General features: G+C 41.8%; 16 non-coding genes across 16 annotated transcripts; all 16 read right to left on the reverse strand.

Annotated features, from left to right (window-relative positions):
- Window positions 1-450: 450 nt before the first annotated feature.
- On the reverse strand, window positions 451-522 carry Trnae-uuc (transfer RNA glutamic acid (anticodon UUC)). The gene has a single exon. It is a non-coding gene; the product is annotated as a tRNA-Glu (tRNA).
- Window positions 523-2,062: 1,540 nt separating this feature from the next.
- Trnae-uuc (transfer RNA glutamic acid (anticodon UUC)) lies at window positions 2,063-2,134 on the reverse strand. Its single transcript has one exon. It is a non-coding gene; the product is annotated as a tRNA-Glu (tRNA).
- Window positions 2,135-3,674: 1,540 nt separating this feature from the next.
- On the reverse strand, window positions 3,675-3,746 carry Trnae-uuc (transfer RNA glutamic acid (anticodon UUC)). The gene has a single exon. It is a non-coding gene; the product is annotated as a tRNA-Glu (tRNA).
- Window positions 3,747-4,480: 734 nt separating this feature from the next.
- Trnae-uuc (transfer RNA glutamic acid (anticodon UUC)) lies at window positions 4,481-4,552 on the reverse strand. Its single transcript has one exon. It is a non-coding gene; the product is annotated as a tRNA-Glu (tRNA).
- Window positions 4,553-5,286: 734 nt separating this feature from the next.
- On the reverse strand, window positions 5,287-5,358 carry Trnae-uuc (transfer RNA glutamic acid (anticodon UUC)). Its single transcript has one exon. It is a non-coding gene; the product is annotated as a tRNA-Glu (tRNA).
- Window positions 5,359-6,092: 734 nt separating this feature from the next.
- Window positions 6,093-6,164, reverse strand: Trnae-uuc (transfer RNA glutamic acid (anticodon UUC)). The gene has a single exon. It is a non-coding gene; the product is annotated as a tRNA-Glu (tRNA).
- Window positions 6,165-6,898: 734 nt separating this feature from the next.
- Trnae-uuc (transfer RNA glutamic acid (anticodon UUC)) lies at window positions 6,899-6,970 on the reverse strand. Its single transcript has one exon. It is a non-coding gene; the product is annotated as a tRNA-Glu (tRNA).
- A 734-nt stretch (window positions 6,971-7,704) lies between these two features.
- Trnae-uuc (transfer RNA glutamic acid (anticodon UUC)) lies at window positions 7,705-7,776 on the reverse strand. The gene has a single exon. It is a non-coding gene; the product is annotated as a tRNA-Glu (tRNA).
- Window positions 7,777-8,510: 734 nt separating this feature from the next.
- Trnae-uuc (transfer RNA glutamic acid (anticodon UUC)) lies at window positions 8,511-8,582 on the reverse strand. Its single transcript has one exon. It is a non-coding gene; the product is annotated as a tRNA-Glu (tRNA).
- Window positions 8,583-9,316: 734 nt separating this feature from the next.
- Trnae-uuc (transfer RNA glutamic acid (anticodon UUC)) lies at window positions 9,317-9,388 on the reverse strand. Its single transcript has one exon. It is a non-coding gene; the product is annotated as a tRNA-Glu (tRNA).
- A 1,540-nt stretch (window positions 9,389-10,928) lies between these two features.
- Trnae-uuc (transfer RNA glutamic acid (anticodon UUC)) lies at window positions 10,929-11,000 on the reverse strand. The gene has a single exon. It is a non-coding gene; the product is annotated as a tRNA-Glu (tRNA).
- Window positions 11,001-12,540: 1,540 nt separating this feature from the next.
- Trnae-uuc (transfer RNA glutamic acid (anticodon UUC)) lies at window positions 12,541-12,612 on the reverse strand. Its single transcript has one exon. It is a non-coding gene; the product is annotated as a tRNA-Glu (tRNA).
- A 734-nt stretch (window positions 12,613-13,346) lies between these two features.
- Trnae-uuc (transfer RNA glutamic acid (anticodon UUC)) lies at window positions 13,347-13,418 on the reverse strand. Its single transcript has one exon. It is a non-coding gene; the product is annotated as a tRNA-Glu (tRNA).
- Window positions 13,419-14,152: 734 nt separating this feature from the next.
- Trnae-uuc (transfer RNA glutamic acid (anticodon UUC)) lies at window positions 14,153-14,224 on the reverse strand. Its single transcript has one exon. It is a non-coding gene; the product is annotated as a tRNA-Glu (tRNA).
- Window positions 14,225-15,742: 1,518 nt separating this feature from the next.
- On the reverse strand, window positions 15,743-15,814 carry Trnae-uuc (transfer RNA glutamic acid (anticodon UUC)). Its single transcript has one exon. It is a non-coding gene; the product is annotated as a tRNA-Glu (tRNA).
- Window positions 15,815-20,545: 4,731 nt separating this feature from the next.
- Trnae-uuc (transfer RNA glutamic acid (anticodon UUC)) lies at window positions 20,546-20,617 on the reverse strand. Its single transcript has one exon. It is a non-coding gene; the product is annotated as a tRNA-Glu (tRNA).
- Window positions 20,618-20,819: the final 202 nt, after the last annotated feature.

Raw genomic sequence — 20,819 nt, forward strand, 5'->3', positions numbered from 1 at the left:
GCCGAACGCGCTAACCGATTGCGCCACAGAGACGGAACTGACGAGATGGGGCTCACTTTAAGATGTGACTGATGTGGTGGAAGTTATGTGCCCTTGCCGAGGGAAACGTCTGGTGGTGTGTTTCAACAACTGTTGTGTAAGGGGTGGGATAGTCTTGCGCAATGACACATTGGCTTACCTGATGTATTTATTGGAAGATGTGGACACTGGGATGTACATGAAGATAAATCTAGGACTTTAGATGCATGTATTTTACTTCTGACTGTACGCATGACATATGTATACTTCTTGATGTGAACTCACTTTCTTGTGAGATGAATTAATTGTTCCAAAGCCAGGAATTTATTCCTATGACGTAATATGCATGCCTTTTACTTTTGACTTTGCACGTGACTAATATATACTTCTTGAAATTGAACTCAATTTCTTGTCAGATGGTAAAAGAATTTGTTCCAATGCCGGGAATCGAACCCGGGCCGCCTGGGTGAAAGCCAGGAATCCTAACCACTAGACCACATTGGAAGCTGATATTTTACAGGCAATGTTGAAGGACTGAATGCTGGCTGTATTCCTGCCGTCTTTGTGCACAGAGTTCTTGTGCATGAGAATGACGACCTGACATTAATGAATACATGTATATCAAGTGTGTTAGAGACTTGTTTAAACTGATATATCGTATTGTAGCATGTATTTGCGTCAACTACAAACATCTGTAAAATCCAAAAGAGCGAAATATCAAGTACTGATGTTTACAAAAAGCAAGTGCGTCCCTGGGTGGGCTTGAACCACCAACCTTTCGGTTAACAGCCGAACGCGCTAACCGATTGCGCCACAGAGACGGAACTGACGAGATGGGGCTCACTTTAAGATGTGACTGATGTGGTGGAAGCTATGTGCCCTTGCCGAGGGAAACGTCTGGTGGTGTGTTTCAACAACTGTTGTGTAAGGGGTGGGATAGTCTTGCACAATGACACATTGGCTTACCTGATGTATTTATTGGAAGATGTGGACACTGGGATGTACATGAAGATAAATCTAGGACTTTAGATGCATGTATTTTACTTCTGACTGTACGCATGACACATGTATACTTCTTGATGTGAACTCACTTTCCTGTGAGATGAATTAATTGTTCCACAGCCAGGAATTTATTCCTATGACGTAATATGCATGCCTTTTACTTTTGACTTTGCACGTGACTAATATATACTTCTTGAAATTGAACTCAATTTCTTGTCAGATGGTAAAAGAATTTGTTCCAATGCCGGGAATGGAACCCGGGCCGCCTGGGTGAAAGCCAGGAATCCTAACCACTAGACCACATTGGAAGCTGATATTTTACAGGCAATGTTGAAGGACTGAATGCTGGCTGTATTCCTGCCGTCTTTGTGCACAGAGTTCTTGTGCATGAGAATGACGACCTGACATTAATGAATACATGTATATCAAGTGTGTTAGAGACTTGTTTAAACTGATATATCGTATTGTAGCATGTATTTGCGTCAACTACAAACATCTGTAAAATCCAAAAGAGCGAAATATCAAGTACTGATGTTTACAAAAAGCAAGTGCGTCCCTGGGTGGGCTTGAACCACCAACCTTTCGGTTAACAGCCGAACGCGCTAACCGATTGCGCCACAGAGACGGAACTGACGAGATGGGGCTCACTTTAAGATGTGACTGATGTGGTGGAAGTTATGTGCCCTTGCCGAGGGAAACGTCTGGTGGTGTGTTTCAACAACTGTTGTGTAAGGGGTGGGATAGTCTTGCGCAATGACACATTGGCTTACCTGATGTATTTATTGGAAGATGTGGACACTGGGATGTACATGAAGATAAATCTAGGACTTTAGATGCATGTATTTTACTTCTGACTGTACGCATGACATATGTATACTTCTTGATGTGAACTCACTTTCTTGTGAGATGAATTAATTGTTCCAAAGCCAGGAATTTATTCCTATGACGTAATATGCATGCCTTTTACTTTTGGCTTTGCACGTGACTAATATATACTTCTTGAAATTGAACTCAATTTCTTGTCAGATGGTAAAAGAATTTGTTCCAATGCCGGGAATCGAACCCGGGCCGCCTGGGTGAAAGCCAGGAATCCTAACCACTAGACCACATTGGAAGCTGATATTTTACAGGCAATGTTGAAGGACTGAATGCTGGCTGTATTCCTGCCGTCTTTGTGCACAGAGTTCTTGTGCATGAGAATGACGACCTGACATTAATGAATACATGTATATCAAGTGTGTTAGAGACTTGTTTAAACTGATATATCGTATTGTAGCATGTATTTGCGTCAACTACAAACATCTGTAAAATCCAAAAGAGCGAAATATCAAGTACTGATGTTTACAAAAAGCAAGTGCGTCCCTGGGTGGGCTTGAACCACCAACCTTTCGGTTAACAGCCGAACGCGCTAACCGATTGCGCCACAGAGACGGAACTGACGAGATGGGGCTCACTTTAAGATGTGACTGATGTGGTGGAAGTTATGTGCCCTTGCCGAGGGAAACGTCTGGTGGTGTGTTTCAACAACTGTTGTGTAAGGGGTGGGATAGTCTTGCACAATGACACATTGGCTTACCTGATGTATGTATTGGAAGATGTGGACACTGGGATGTACATGAAGATAAATCTAGGACTTTAGATGCATGTATTTTACTTCTGACTGTACGCATGACACATGTATACTTCTTGATGTGAACTCACTTTCCTGTGAGATGAATTAATTGTTCCACAGCCAGGAATTTATTCCTATGACGTAATATGCATGCCTTTTACTTTTGACTTTGCACGTGACTAATATATACTTCTTGAAATTGAACTCAATTTCTTGTCAGATGGTAAAAGAATTTGTTCCAATGCCGGGAATGGAACCCGGGCCGCCTGGGTGAAAGCCAGGAATCCTAACCACTAGACCACATTGGAAGCTGATATTTTACAGGCAATGTTGAAGGACTGAATGCTGGCTGTATTCCTGCCGTCTTTGTGCACAGAGTTCTTGTGCATGAGAATGACGACCTGACATTAATGAATACATGTATATCAAGTGTGTTAGAGACTTGTTTAAACTGATATATCGTATTGTAGCATGTATTTGCGTCAACTACAAACATCTGTAAAATCCAAAAGAGCGAAATATCAAGTACTGATGTTTACAAAAAGCAAGTGCGTCCCTGGGTGGGCTTGAACCACCAACCTTTCGGTTAACAGCCGAACGCGCTAACCGATTGCGCCACAGAGACGGAACTGACGAGATGGGGCTCACTTTAAGATGTGACTGATGTGGTGGAAGCTATGTGCCCTTGCCGAGGGAAACGTCTGGTGGTGTGTTTCAACAACTGTTGTGTAAGCGGTGGGATAGTCTTGCGCAATGACACATTGGCTTACCTGATGTATTTATTGGAAGATGTGGACACTGGGATGTACATGAAGATAAATCTAGGACTTTAGATGCATGTATTTTACTTCTGACTGTACGCATGACATATGTATACTTCTTGATGTGAACTCACTTTCTTGTGAGATGAATTAATTGTTCCAAAGCCAGGAATTTATTCCTATGACGTAATATGCATGCCTTTTACTTTTGACTTTGCACGTGACTAATATATACTTCTTGAAATTGAACTCAATTTCTTGTCAGATGGTAAAAGAATTTGTTCCAATGCCGGGAATCGAACCCGGGCCGCCTGGGTGAAAGCCAGGAATCCTAACCACTAGACCACATTGGAAGCTGATATTTTACAGGCAATGTTGAAGGACTGAATGCTGGCTGTATTCCTGCCGTCTTTGTGCACAGAGTTCTTGTGCATGAGAATGACGACCTGACATTAATGAATACATGTATATCAAGTGTGTTAGAGACTTGTTTAAACTGATATATCGTATTGTAGCATGTATTTGCGTCAACTACAAACATCTGTAAAATCCAAAAGAGCGAAATATCAAGTACTGATGTTTACAAAAAGCAAGTGCGTCCCTGGGTGGGCTTGAACCACCAACCTTTCGGTTAACAGCCGAACGCGCTAACCGATTGCGCCACAGAGACGGAACTGACGAGATGGGGCTCACTTTAAGATGTGACTGATGTGGTGGAAGCTATGTGCCCTTGCCGAGGGAAACGTCTGGTGGTGTGTTTCAACAACTGTTGTGTAAGGGGTGGGATAGTCTTGCGCAATGACACATTGGCTTACCTGATGTATTTATTGGAAGATGTGGAAGCTGGGATGTACATGAAGTTAAATCTAGGACTTTAGATGCATGTATTTTACTTCTGACTGTACGCATGACATATGTATACTTCTTGATGTGAACTCACTTTCTTGTGAGATGAATTAATTGTTCCAAAGCCAGGAATTTATTCCTATGACGTAATATGCATGCCTTTTACTTTTGACTTTGCACGTGACTAATATATACTTCTTGAAATTGAACTCAATTTCTTGTCAGATGGTAAAAGAATTTGTTCCAATGCCGGGAATCGAACCCGGGCCGCCTGGGTGAAAGCCAGGAATCCTAACCACTAGACCACATTGGAAGCTGATATTTTACAGGCAATGTTGAAGGACTGAATGCTGGCTGTATTCCTGCCGTCTTTGTGCACAGAGTTCTTGTGCATGAGAATGACGACCTGACATTAATGAATACATGTATATCAAGTGTGTTAGAGACTTGTTTAAACTGATATATCGTATTGTAGCATGTATTTGCGTCAACTACAAACATCTGTAAAATCCAAAAGAGCGAAATATCAAGTACTGATGTTTACAAAAAGCAAGTGCGTCCCTGGGTGGGCTTGAACCACCAACCTTTCGGTTAACAGCCGAACGCGCTAACCGATTGCGCCACAGAGACGGAACTGACGAGATGGGGCTCACTTTAAGATGTGACTGATGTGGTGGAAGTTATGTGCCCTTGCCGAGGGAAACGTCTGGTGGTGTGTTTCAACAACTGTTGTGTAAGGGGTGGGATAGTCTTGCGCAATGACACATTGGCTTACCTGATGTATTTATTGGAAGATGTGGAAGCTGGGATGTACATGAAGTTAAATCTAGGACTTTAGATGCATGTATTTTACTTCTGACTGTACGCATGACATATGTATACTTCTTGATGTGAACTCACTTTCTTGTGAGATGAATTAATTGTTCCAAAGCCAGGAATTTATTCCTATGACGTAATATGCATGCCTTTTACTTTTGACTTTGCACGTGACTAATATATACTTCTTGAAATTGAACTCAATTTCTTGTCAGATGGTAAAAGAATTTGTTCCAATGCCGGGAATCGAACCCGGGCCGCCTGGGTGAAAGCCAGGAATCCTAACCACTAGACCACATTGGAAGCTGATATTTTACAGGCAATGTTGAAGGACTGAATGCTGGCTGTATTCCTGCCGTCTTTGTGCACAGAGTTCTTGTGCATGAGAATGACAACCTGACATTAATAAATACATGTATATCAAGTGTGTTAGAGACTTGTTTAAACTGATATATCGTATTGTAGCATGTATTTGCGTCAACTACAAACATCTGTAAAATCCAAAAGAGCGAAATATCAAGTACTGATGTTTACAAAAAGCAAGTGCGTCCCTGGGTGGGCTTGAACCACCAACCTTTCGGTTAACAGCCGAACGCGCTAACCGATTGCGCCACAGAGACGGAACTGACGAGATGGGGCTCACTTTAAGATGTGACTGATGTGGTGGAAGCTATGTGCCCTTGCCGAGGGAAACGTCTGGTGGTGTGTTTCAACAACTGTTGTGTATGCGGTGGGATAGTCTTGCGCAATGACACATTGGCTTACCTGATGTATTTATTGGAAGATGTGGAAGCTGGGATGTACATGAAGTTAAATCTAGGACTTTAGATGCATGTATTTTACTTCTGACTGTACGCATGACATATGTATACTTCTTGATGTGAACTCACTTTCTTGTGAGATGAATTAATTGTTCCAAAGCCAGGAATTTATTCCTATGACGTAATATGCATGCCTTTTACTTTTGACTTTGCACGTGACTAATATATACTTCTTGAAATTGAACTCAATTTCTTGTCAGATGGTAAAAGAATTTGTTCCAATGCCGGGAATCGAACCCGGGCCGCCTGGGTGAAAGCCAGGAATCCTAACCACTAGACCACATTGGAAGCTGATATTTTACAGGCAATGTTGAAGGACTGAATGCTGGCTGTATTCCTGCCGTCTTTGTGCACAGAGTTCTTGTGCATGAGAATGACGACCTGACATTAATAAATACATGTATATCAAGTGTGTTAGAGACTTGTTTAAACTGATATATCGTATTGTAGCATGTATTTGCGTCAACTACAAACATCTGTAAAATCCAAAAGAGCGAAATATCAAGTACTGATGTTTACAAAAAGCAAGTGCGTCCCTGGGTGGGCTTGAACCACCAACCTTTCGGTTAACAGCCGAACGCGCTAACCGATTGCGCCACAGAGACGGAACTGACGAGATGGGGCTCACTTTAAGATGTGACTGATGTGGTGGAAGCTATGTGCCCTTGCCGAGGGAAACGTCTGGTGGTGTGTTTCAACAACTGTTGTGTATGCGGTGGGATAGTCTTGCGCAATGACACATTGGCTTACCTGATGTATTTATTGGAAGATGTGGACACTGGGATGTACATGAAGATAAATCTAGGACTTTAGATGCATGTATTTTACTTCTGACTGTACGCATGACATATGTATACTTCTTGATGTGAACTCACTTTCTTGTGAGATGAATTAATTGTTCCAAAGCCAGGAATTTATTCCTATGACGTAATATGCATGCCTTTTACTTTTGACTTTGCACGTGACTAATATATACTTCTTGAAATTGAACTCAATTTCTTGTCAGATGGTAAAAGAATTTGTTCCAATGCCGGGAATCGAACCCGGGCCGCCTGGGTGAAAGCCAGGAATCCTAACCACTAGACCACATTGGAAGCTGATATTTTACAGGCAATGTTGAAGGACTGAATGCTGGCTGTATTCCTGCCGTCTTTGTGCACAGAGTTCTTGTGCATGAGAATGACGACCTGACATTAATGAATACATGTATATCAAGTGTGTTAGAGACTTGTTTAAACTGATATATCGTATTGTAGCATGTATTTGCGTCAACTACAAACATCTGTAAAATCCAAAAGAGCGAAATATCAAGTACTGATGTTTACAAAAAGCAAGTGCGTCCCTGGGTGGGCTTGAACCACCAACCTTTCGGTTAACAGCCGAACGCGCTAACCGATTGCGCCACAGAGACGGAACTGACGAGATGGGGCTCACTTTAAGATGTGACTGATGTGGTGGAAGCTATGTGCCCTTGCCGAGGGAAACGTCTGGTGGTGTGTTTCAACAACTGTTGTGTAAGGGGTGGGATAGTCTTGCGCAATGACACATTGGCTTACCTGATGTATTTATTGGAAGATGTGGACACTGGGATGTACATGAAGTTAAATCTAGGACTTTAGATGCATGTATTTTACTTCTGACTGTACGCATGACATATGTATACTTCTTGATGTGAACTCACTTTCTTGTGAGATGAATTAATTGTTCCAAAGCCAGGAATTTATTCCTATGACGTAATATGCATGCCTTTTACTTTTGACTTTGCACGTGACTAATATATACTTCTTGAAATTGAACTCAATTTCTTGTCAGATGGTAAAAGAATTTGTTCCAATGCCGGGAATCGAACCCGGGCCGCCTGGGTGAAAGCCAGGAATCCTAACCACTAGACCACATTGGAAGCTGATATTTTACAGGCAATGTTGAAGGACTGAATGCTGGCTGTATTCCTGCCGTCTTTGTGCACAGAGTTCTTGTGCATGAGAATGACGACCTGACATTAATAAATACATGTATATCAAGTGTGTTAGAGACTTGTTTAAACTGATATATCGTATTGTAGCATGTATTTGCGTCAACTACAAACATCTGTAAAATCCAAAAGAGCGAAATATCAAGTACTGATGTTTACAAAAAGCAAGTGCGTCCCTGGGTGGGCTTGAACCACCAACCTTTCGGTTAACAGCCGAACGCGCTAACCGATTGCGCCACAGAGACGGAACTGACGAGATGGGGCTCACTTTAAGATGTGACTGATGTGGTGGAAGTTATGTGCCCTTGCCGAGGGAAACGTCTGGTGGTGTGTTTCAACAACTGTTGTGTAAGGGGTGGGATAGTCTTGCGCAATGACACATTGGCTTACCTGATGTATTTATTGGAAGATGTGGACACTGGGATGTACATGAAGATAAATCTAGGACTTTAGATGCATGTATTTTACTTCTGACTGTACGCATGACATATGTATACTTCTTGATGTGAACTCACTTTCTTGTGAGATGAATTAATTGTTCCAAAGCCAGGAATTTATTCCTATGACGTAATATGCATGCCTTTTACTTTTGACTTTGCACGTGACTAATATATACTTCTTGAAATTGAACTCAATTTCTTGTCAGATGGTAAAAGAATTTGTTCCAATGCCGGGAATCGAACCCGGGCCGCCTGGGTGAAAGCCAGGAATCCTAACCACTAGACCACATTGGAAGCTGATATTTTACAGGCAATGTTGAAGGACTGAATGCTGGCTGTATTCCTGCCGTCTTTGTGCACAGAGTTCTTGTGCATGAGAATGACGACCTGACATTAATGAATACATGTATATCAAGTGTGTTAGAGACTTGTTTAAACTGATATATCGTATTGTAGCATGTATTTGCGTCAACTACAAACATCTGTAAAATCCAAAAGAGCGAAATATCAAGTACTGATGTTTACAAAAAGCAAGTGCGTCCCTGGGTGGGCTTGAACCACCAACCTTTCGGTTAACAGCCGAACGCGCTAACCGATTGCGCCACAGAGACGGAACTGACGAGATGGGGCTCACTTTAAGATGTGACTGATGTGGTGGAAGCTATGTGCCCTTGCCGAGGGAAACGTCTGGTGGTGTGTTTCAACAACTGTTGTGTAAGCGGTGGGATAGTCTTGCGCAATGACACATTGGCTTACCTGATGTATTTATTGGAAGATGTGGACACTGGGATGTACATGAAGATAAATCTAGGACTTTAGATGCATGTATTTTACTTCTGACTGTACGCATGACATATGTATACTTCTTGATGTGAACTCACTTTCTTGTGAGATGAATTAATTGTTCCAAAGCCAGGAATTTATTCCTATGACGTAATATGCATGCCTTTTACTTTTGACTTTGCACGTGACTAATATATACTTCTTGAAATTGAACTCAATTTCTTGTCAGATGGTAAAAGAATTTGTTCCAATGCCGGGAATCGAACCCGGGCCGCCTGGGTGAAAGCCAGGAATCCTAACCACTAGACCACATTGGAAGCTGATATTTTACAGGCAATGTTGAAGGACTGAATGCTGGCTGTATTCCTGCCGTCTTTGTGCACAGAGTTCTTGTGCATGAGAATGACGACCTGACATTAATGAATACATGTATATCAAGTGTGTTAGAGACTTGTTTAAACTGATATATCGTATTGTAGCATGTATTTGCGTCAACTACAAACATCTGTAAAATCCAAAAGAGCGAAATATCAAGTACTGATGTTTACAAAAAGCAAGTGCGTCCCTGGGTGGGCTTGAACCACCAACCTTTCGGTTAACAGCCGAACGCGCTAACCGATTGCGCCACAGAGACGGAACTGACGAGATGGGGCTCACTTTAAGATGTGACTGATGTGGTGGAAGCTATGTGCCCTTGCCGAGGGAAACGTCTGGTGGTGTGTTTCAACAACTGTTGTGTAAGGGGTGGGATAGTCTTGCGCAATGACACATTGGCTTACCTGATGTATTTATTGGAAGATGTGGAAGCTGGGATGTACATGAAGTTAAATCTAGGACTTTAGATGCATGTATTTTACTTCTGACTGTACGCATGACATATGTATACTTCTTGATGTGAACTCACTTTCTTGTGAGATGAATTAATTGTTCCAAAGCCAGGAATTTATTCCTATGACGTAATATGCATGCCTTTTACTTTTGACTTTGCACGTGACTAATATATACTTCTTGAAATTGAACTCAATTTCTTGTCAGATGGTAAAAGAATTTGTTCCAATGCCGGGAATGGAACCCGGGCCGCCTGGGTGAAAGCCAGGAATCCTAACCACTAGACCACATTGGAAGCTGATATTTTACAGGCAATGTTGAAGGACTGAATGCTGGCTGTATTCCTGCCGTCTTTGTGCACAGAGTTCTTGTGCATGAGAATGACGACCTGACATTAATGAATACATGTATATCAAGTGTGTTAGAGACTTGTTTAAACTGATATATCGTATTGTAGCATGTATTTGCGTCAACTACAAACATCTGTAAAATCCAAAAGAGCGAAATATCAAGTACTGATGTTTACAAAAAGCAAGTGCGTCCCTGGGTGGGCTTGAACCACCAACCTTTCGGTTAACAGCCGAACGCGCTAACCGATTGCGCCACAGAGACGGAACTGACGAGATGGGGCTCACTTTAAGATGTGACTGATGTGGTGGAAGTTATGTGCCCTTGCCGAGGGAAACGTCTGGTGGTGTGTTTCAACAACTGTTGTGTAAGCGGTGGGATAGTCTTGCGCAATGACACATTGGCTTACCTGATGTATTTATTGGAAGATGTGGACACTGGGATGTACATGAAGATAAATCTAGGACTTTAGATGCATGTATTTTACTTCTGACTGTACGCATGACATATGTATACTTCTTGATGTGAACTCACTTTCTTGTGAGATGAATTAATTGTTCCAAAGCCAGGAATTTATTCCTATGACGTAATATGCATGCCTTTTACTTTTGACTTTGCACGTGACTAATATATACTTCTTGAAATTGAACTCAATTTCTTGTCAGATGGTAAAAGAATTTGTTCCAATGCCGGGAATCGAACCCGGGCCGCCTGGGTGAAAGCCAGGAATCCTAACCACTAGACCACATTGGAAGCTGATATTTTACAGGCAATGTTGAAGGACTGAATGCTGGCTGTATTCCTGCCGTCTTTGTGCACAGAGTTCTTGTGCATGAGAATGACGACCTGACATTAATGAATACATGTATATCAAGTGTGTTAGAGACTTGTTTAAACTGATATATCGTATTGTAGCATGTATTTGCGTCAACTACAAACATCTGTAAAATCCAAAAGAGCGAAATATCAAGTACTGATGTTTACAAAAAGCAAGTGCGTCCCTGGGTGGGCTTGAACCACCAACCTTTCGGTTAACAGCCGAACGCGCTAACCGATTGCGCCACAGAGACGGAACTGACGAGATGGGGCTCACTTTAAGATGTGACTGATGTGGTGGAAGTTATGTGCCCTTGCCGAGGGAAACGTCTGGTGGTGTGTTTCAACAACTGTTGTGTAAGCGGTGGGATAGTCTTGCGCAATGACACATTGGCTTACCTGATGTATTTATTGGAAGATGTGGACACTGGGATGTACATGAAGATAAATCTAGGACTTTAGATGCATGTATTTTACTTCTGACTGTACGCATGACATATGTATACTTCTTGATGTGAACTCACTTTCTTGTGAGATGAATTAATTGTTCCAAAGCCAGGAATTTATTCCTATGACGTAATATGCATGCCTTTTACTTTTGACTTTGCACGTGACTAATATATACTTCTTGAAATTGAACTCAATTTCTTGTCAGATGGTAAAAGAATTTGTTCCAATGCCGGGAATGGAACCCGGGCCGCCTGGGTGAAAGCCAGGAATCCTAACCACTAGACCACATTGGAAGCTGATATTTTACAGGCAATGTTGAAGGACTGAATGCTGGCTGTATTCCTGCCGTCTTTGTGCACAGAGTTCTTGTGCATGAGAATGACGACCTGACATTAATGAATACATGTATATCAAGTGTGTTAGAGACTTGTTTAAACTGATATATCGTATTGTAGCATGTATTTGCGTCAACTACAAACATCTGTAAAATCCAAAAGAGCGAAATATCAAGTACTGATGTTTACAAAAAGCAAGTGCGTCCCTGGGTGGGCTTGAACCACCAACCTTTCGGTTAACAGCCGAACGCGCTAACCGATTGCGCCACAGAGACGGAACTGACGAGATGGGGCTCACTTTAAGATGTGACTGATGTGGTGGAAGTTATGTGCCCTTGCCGAGGGAAACGTCTGGTGGTGTGTTTCAACAACTGTTGTGTAAGGGGTGGGATAGTCTTGCGCAATGACACATTGGCTTACCTGATGTATTTATTGGAAGATGTGGACACTGGGATGTACATGAAGATAAATCTAGGACTTTAGATGCATGTATTTTACTTCTGACTGTACGCATGACATATGTATACTTCTTGATGTGAACTCACTTTCTTGTGAGATGAATTAATTGTTCCAAAGCCAGGAATTTATTCCTATGACGTAATATGCATGCCTTTTACTTTTGACTTTGCACGTGACTAATATATACTTCTTGAAATTGAACTCAATTTCTTGTCAGATGGTAAAAGAATTTGTTCCAATGCCGGGAATCGAACCCGGGCCGCCTGGGTGAAAGCCAGGAATCCTAACCACTAGACCACATTGGAAGCTGATATTTTACAGGCAATGTTGAAGGACTGAATGCTGGCTGTATTCCTGCCGTCTTTGTGCACAGAGTTCTTGTGCATGAGAATGACGACCTGACATTAATGAATACATGTATATCAAGTGTGTTAGAGACTTGTTTAAACTGATATATCGTATTGTAGCATGTATTTGCGTCAACTACAAACATCTGTAAAATCCAAAAGAGCGAAATATCAAGTACTGATGTTTACAAAAAGCAAGTGCGTCCCTGGGTGGGCTTGAACCACCAACCTTTCGGTTAACAGCCGAACGCGCTAACCGATTGCGCCACAGAGACGGAACTGACGAGATGGGGCTCACTTTAAGATGTGACTGATGTGGTGGAAGCTATGTGCCCTTGCCGAGGGAAACGTCTGGTGGTGTGTTTCAACAACTGTTGTGTAAGCGTTGCTATAGTCTTGCGCAATGACACATTGGCTTACCTGATGTATTTATTGGAAGATGTGGACACTGGGATGTACATGAAGATAAATCTAGGACTTTAGATGCATGTATTTTACTTCTGACTGTACGCATGACATATGTATACTTCTTGATGTGAACTCACTTTCTTGTGAGATGAATTAATTGTTCCAAAGCCAGGAATTTATTCCTATGACGTAATATGCATGCCTTTTACTTTTGACTTTGCACGTGACTAATATATACTTCTTGAAATTGAACTCAATTTCTTGTCAGATGGTAAAAGAATTTGTTCCAATGCCGGGAATCGAACCCGGGCCGCCTGGGTGAAAGCCAGGAATCCTAACCACTAGACCACATTGGAAGCTGATATTTTACAGGCAATGTTGAAGGACTGAATGCTGGCTGTATTCCTGCCGTCTTTGTGCACAGAGTTCTTGTGCATGAGAATGACGACCTGACATTAATGAATACATGTATATCAAGTGTGTTAGAGACTTGTTTAAACTGATATATCGTATTGTAGCATGTATTTGCGTCAACTACAAACATCTGTAAAATCCAAAAGAGCGAAATATCAAGTACTGATGTTTACAAAAAGCAAGTGCGTCCCTGGGTGGGCTTGAACCACCAACCTTTCGGTTAACAGCCGAACGCGCTAACCGATTGCGCCACAGAGACGGAACTGACGAGATGGGGCTCACTTTAAGATGTGACTGATGTGGTGGAAGCTATGTGCCCTTGCCGAGGGAAACGTCTGGTGGTGTGTTTCAACAACTGTTGTGTAAGCGTTGCTATAGTCTTGCGCAATGACACATTGGCTTACCTGATGTATTTATTGGAAGATGTGGACACTGGGATGTACATGAAGATAAATCTAGGACTTTAGATGCATGTATTTTACTTCTGACTGTACGCATGACATATGTATACTTCTTGATGTGAACTCACTTTCTTGTGAGATGAATTAATTGTTCCAAAGCCAGGAATTTATTCCTATGACGTAATATGCATGCCTTTTACTTTTGACTTTGCACGTGACTAATATATACTTCTTGAAATTAAACTCAATTTCTTGTCAGATGGTAAAAGAATTTGTTCCAATGCCGGGAATCGAACCCGGGCCGCCTGGGTGAAAGCCAGGAATCCTAACCACTAGACCACATTGGAAGCTGATATTTTACAGGCAATGTTGAAGGACTGAATGCTGGCTGTATTCCTGCCGTCTTTGTGCACAGAGTTCTTGTGCATGAGAATGACGACCTGACATTAATGAATACATGTATATCAAGTGTGTTAGAGACTTGTTTAAACTGATATATCGTATTGTAGCATGTATTTGCGTCAACTACAAACATCTGTAAAATCCAAAAGAGCGAAATATCAAGTACTGATGTTTACAAAAAGCAAGTGCGTCCCTGGGTGGGCTTGAACCACCAACCTTTCGGTTAACAGCCGAACGCGCTAACCGATTGCGCCACAGAGACGGAACTGACGAGATGGGGCTCACTTTAAGATGTGACTGATGTGGTGGAAGCTATGTGCCCTTGCTCTCGTGGTGTGTTTCAACAACTGTTGTGTAAGGGGTGGGATAGTCTTGCACAATGACACATTGGCTTACCTGATGTATGTATTGGAAGATGTGGACACTGGGATGTACATGAAGATAAATCTAGGACTTTAGATGCATGTATTTTACTTCTGACTGTACGCATGACATATGTATACTTCTTGATGTGAACTCACTTTCTTGTGAGATGAATTAATTGTTCCAAAGCCAGGAATTTATTCCTATGACGTAATATGCATGCCTTTTACTTTTGACTTTGCACGTGACTAATATATACTTCTTGAAATTGAACTCAATTTCTTGTCAGATGGTAAAAGAATTTGTTCCAATGCCGGGAATGGAACCCGGGCCGCCTGGGTGAAAGCCAGGAATCCTAACCACTAGACCACATTGGAAGCTGATATTTTACAGGCAATGTTGAAGGACTGAATGCTGGCTGTATTCCTGCCGTCTTTGTGCACAGAGTTCTTGTGCATGAGAATGACGACCTGACATTAATGAATACATGTATATCAAGTGTGTTAGAGACTTGTTTAAACTGATATATCGTATTGTAGCATGTATTTGCGTCAACTACAAACATCTGTAAAATCCAAAAGAGCGAAATATCAAGTACTGATGTTTACAAAAAGCAAGTGCGTCCCTGGGTGGGCTTGAACCACCAACCTTTCGGTTAACAGCCGAACGCGCTAACCGATTGCGCCACAGAGACGGAACTGACGAGATGGGGCTCACTTTAAGATGTGACTGATGTGGTGGAAGTTATGTGCCCTTGCTCTCGTGGTGTGTTTCAACAACTATTGTGTAAGGGGTGGGATAGTCTTGCACAATGACACATTGGCTTACCTGATGTATGTATTGGAAGATGTGGACACTGGGATGTACATGAAGATAAATCTAGGACTTTAGATGCATGTATTTTACTTCTGACTGTACGCATGACATATGTATACTTCTTGATGTGAACTCACTTTCTTGTGAGATGAATTAATTGTTCCAAAGCCAGGAATTTATTCCTATGACGTAATATGCATGCCTTTTACTTTTGACTTTGCACGTGACTAATATATACTTCTTGAAATTGAACTCAGTTTCTTGTCAGATGGTAAAAGAATTTGTTCCAATGCCGGGAATCGAACCCGGGCCGCCTGGGTGAAAGCCAGGAATCCTAACCACTAGACCACATTGGAAGCTGATATTTTACAGGCAATGTTGAAGGACTGAATGCTGGCTGTATTCCTGCCGTCTTTGTGCACAGAGTTCTTGTGCATGAGAATGACGACCTGACATTAATGAATACATGTATATCAAGTGTGTTAGAGACTTGTTTAAACTGATATATCGTATTGTAGCATGTATTTGCGTCAACTACAAACATCTGTAAAATCCAAAAGAGCGAAATATCAAGTACTGATGTTTACAAAAAGCAAGTGCGTCCCTGGGTGGGCTTGAACCACCAACCTTTCGGTTAACAGCCGAACGCGCTAACCGATTGCGCCACAGAGACGGAACTGACGAGATGGGGCTCACTTTAAGATGTGACTGATGTGGTGGAAGTTATGTGCCCTTGCCGAGGGAAACGTCTGGTGGTGTGTTTCAACAACTGTTGTGTAAGGGGTGGGATAGTCTTGCGCAATGACACATTGGCTTACCTGATGTATTTATTGGAAGATGTGGACACTGGGATGTACATGAAGATAAATCTAGGACTTTAGATGCATGTATTTTACTTCTGACTGTACGCATGACATATGTATACTTCTTGATGTGAACTCACTTTCTTGTGAGATGAATTAATTGTTCCAAAGCCAGGAAATTATTCCTATGACGTAATATGCATGCCTTTTACTTTTGACTTTGCACGTGACTAATATATACTTCTTGAAATTGAACTCAATTTCTTGTCAGATGGTAAAAGAATTTGTTCCAATGCCGGGAATGGAACCCGGGCCGCCTGGGTGAAAGCCAGGAATCCTAACCACTAGACCACATTGGAAGCTGATATTTTAAAGGCAATGTTGAAGGACTGAATGCTGGCTGTATTCCTGCCGTCTTTGTGCACAGAGTTCTTGTGCATGAGAATGACGACCTGACATTAATGAATACATGTATATCAAGTGTGTTAGAGACTTGTTTAAACTGATATATCGTATTGTAGCATGTATTTGCGTCAACTACAAACATCTGTAAAATCCAAAAGAGCGAAATATCAAGTACTGATGTTTACAAAAAGCAAGTGCGTCCCTGGGTGGGCTTGAACCACCAACCTTTCGGTTAACAGCCGAACGCGCTAACCGATTGCGCCACAGCGACGGAACTGACGAGATGGGGCTCACTTTAAGATGTGACTGATGTGGTGGAAGCTATGTGCCCTTGCTCTCGTGGTGTGTTTCAACAACTGTTGTGTAAGGGGTGGGATAGTCTTGCACAATGACACATTGGCTTACCTGATGTATGTATTGGAAGATGTGGACACTGGGATGTACATGAAGATAAATCTAGGACTTTAGATGCATGTATTTTACTTCTGACTGTACGCATGACATATGTATACTTCTTGATGTGAACTCACTTTCTTGTGAGATGAATTAATTGTTCCAAAGCCAGGAATTTATTCCTATGACGTAATATGCATGCCTTTTACTTTTGACTTTGCACGTGACTAATATATACTTCTTGAAATTGAACTCAATTTCTTGTCAGATGGTAAAAGAATTTGTTCCAATGCCGGGAATGGAACCCGGGCCGCCTGGGTGAAAGCCAGGAATCCTAACCACTAGACCACATTGGAAGCTGATATTTTACAGGCAATGTTGAAGGACTGAATGCTGGCTGTATTCCTGCCGTCTTTGTGCACAGAGTTCTTGTGCATGAGAATGACGACCTGACATTAATGAATACATGTATATCAAGTGTGTTAGAGACTTGTTTAAACTGATATATCGTATTGTAGCATGTATTTGCGTCAACTACAAACATCTGTAAAATCCAAAAGAGCGAAATATCAAGTACTGATGTTTACAAAAAGCAAGTGCGTCCCTGGGTGGGCTTGAACCACCAACCTTTCGGTTAACAGCCGAACGCGCTAACCGATTGCGCCACAGAGACGGAACTGACGAGATGGGGCTCACTTTAAGATGTGACTGATGTGGTGGAAGCTATGTGCCCTTGCCGAGGGAAACGTCTGGTGGTGTGTTTCAACAACTGTTGTGTAAGCGTTGCTATAGTCTTGCGCAATGACACATTGGCTTACCTGATGTATTTATTGGAAGATGTGGACACTGGGATGTACATGAAGATAAATCTAGGACTTTAGATGCATGTATTTTACTTCTGACTGTACGCATGACATATGTATACTTCTTGATGTGAACTCACTTTCTTGTGAGATGAATTAATTGTTCCAAAGCCAGGAATTTATTCCTATGACGTAATATGCATGCCTTTTACTTTTGACTTTGCACGTGACTAATATATACTTCTTGAAATTAAACTCAATTTCTTGTCAGATGGTAAAAGAATTTGTTCCAATGCCGGGAATGGAACCCGGGCCGCCTGGGTGAAAGCCAGGAATCCTAACCACTAGACCACATTGGAAGCTGATATTTTACAGGCAATGTTGAAGGACTGAATGCTGGCTGTATTCCTGCCGTCTTTGTGCACAGAGTTCTTGTGCATGAGAATGACGACCTGACATTAATGAATACATGTATATCAAGTGTGTTAGAGACTTGTTTAAACTGATATATCGTATTGTAGCATGTATTTGCGTCAACTACAAACATCTGTAAAATCCAAAAGAGCGAAATATCAAGTACTGATGTTTACAAAAAGCAAGTGCGTCCCTGGGTGGGCTTGAACCACCAACCTTTCGGTTAACAGCCGAACGCGCTAACCGATTGCGCCACAGAGACGGAACTGACGAGATGGGGCTCACTTTAAGATGTGACTGATGTGGTGGAAGCTATGTGCCCTTGCTCTCGTGGTGTGTTTCAACAACTGTTGTGTAAGGGGTGGGATAGTCTTGCACAATGACACATTGGCTTACCTGATGTATGTATTGGAAGATGTGGACACTGGGATGTACATGAAGATAAATCTAGGACTTTAGATGCATGTATTTTACTTCTGACTGTACGCATGACATATGTATACTTCTTGATGTGAACTCACTTTCTTGTGAGATGAATTAATTGTTCCAAAGCCAGGAATTTATTCCTATGACGTAATATGCATGCCTTTTACTTTTGACTTTGCACGTGACTAATATATACTTCTTGAAATTGAACTCAATTTCTTGTCAGATGGTAAAAGAATTTGTTCCAATGCCGGGAATGGAACCCGGGCCGCCTGGGTGAAAGCCAGGAATCCTAACCACTAGACCACATTGGAAGCTGATATTTTACAGGCAATGTTGAAGGACTGAATGCTGGCTGTATTCCTGCCGTCTTTGTGCACAGAGTTCTTGTGCATGAGAATGACGACCTGACATTAATGAATACATGTATATCAAGTGTGTTAGAGACTTGTTTAAACTGATATATCGTATTGTAGCATGTATTTGCGTCAACTACAAACATCTGTAAAATCCAAAAGAGCGAAATATCAAGTACTGATGTTTACAAAAAGCAAGTGCGTCCCTGGGTGGGCTTGAACCACCAACCTTTCGGTTAACAGCCGAACGCGCTAACCGATTGCGCCACAGAGACGGAACTGACGAGATGGGGCTCACTTTAAGATGTGACTGATGTGGTGGAAGTTATGTGCCCTTGCTCTCGTGGTGTGTTTCAACAACTATTGTGTAAGGGGTGGGATAGTCTTGCACAATGACACATTGGCTTACCTGATGTATGTATTGGAAGATGTGGACACTGGGATGTACATGAAGATAAATCTAGGACTTTAGATGCATGTATTTTACTTCTGACTGTACGCATGACATATGTATACTTCTTGATGTGAACTCACTTTCTTGTGAGATGAATTAATTGTTCCAAAGCCAGGAATTTATTCCTATGACGTAATATGCATGCCTTTTACTTTTGACTTTGCACGTGACTAATATATACTTCTTGAAATTGAACTCAGTTTCTTGTCAGATGGTAAAAGAATTTGTTCCAGTGCCGGGAATCGAACCCGGGCCGCCTGGGTGAAAGCCAGGAATCCTAACCACTAGACCACATTGGAAGCTGATATTTTACAGGCAATGTTGAAGGACTGAATGCTGGCTGTATTCCTGCCGTCTTTGTGCACAGAGTTCTTGTGCATGAGAATGACGACCTGACATTAATGAATACATGTATATCAAGTGTGTTAGAGACTTGTTTAAACTGATATATCGTATTGTAGCATGTATTTGCGTCAACTACAAACATCTGTAAAATCCAAAAGAGCGAAATATCAAGTACTGATGTTTACAAAAAGCAAGTGCGTCCCTGGGTGGGCTTGAACCACCAACCTTTCGGTTAACAGCCGAACGCGCTAACCGATTGCGCCACAGAGACGGAACTGACGAGATGGGGCTCACTTTAAGATGTGACTGATGTGGTGGAAGTTATGTGCCCTTGCCGAGGGAAACGTCTGGTGGTGTGTTTCAACAACTGTTGTGTAAGGGGTGGGATAGTCTTGCGCAATGACACATTGGCTTACCTGATGTATTTATTGGAAGATGTGGACACTGGGATGTACATGAAGATAAATCTAGGACTTTAGATGCATGTATTTTACTTCTGACTGTACGCATGACATATGTATACTTCTTGATGTGAACTCACTTTCTTGTGAGATGAATTAATTGTTCCAAAGCCAGGAATTTATTCCTATGACGTAATATGCATGCCTTTTACTTTTGACTTTGCACGTGACTAATATATACTTCTTGAAATTGAACTCAATTTCTTGTCAGATGGTAAAAGAATTTGTTCCAATGCCGGGAATCGAACCCGGGCCGCCTGGGTGAAAGCCAGGAATCCTAACCACTAGACCACATTGGAAGCTGATATTTTAAAGGCAATGTTGAAGGACTGAATGCTGGCTGTATTCCTGCCGTCTTTGTGCACAGAGTTCTTGTGCATGAGAATGACGACCTGACATTAATGAATACATGTATATCAAGTGTGTTAGAGACTTGTTTAAACTGATATATCGTATTGTAGCATGTATTTGCGTCAACTACAAACATCTGTAAAATCCAAA

Source organism: Haliotis asinina, chromosome 3 (assembly GCF_037392515.1).
Source record: "Haliotis asinina isolate JCU_RB_2024 chromosome 3, JCU_Hal_asi_v2, whole genome shotgun sequence".
In the NCBI taxonomy this organism is placed as follows: Eukaryota; Metazoa; Mollusca; class Gastropoda; order Lepetellida; family Haliotidae; genus Haliotis; species Haliotis asinina.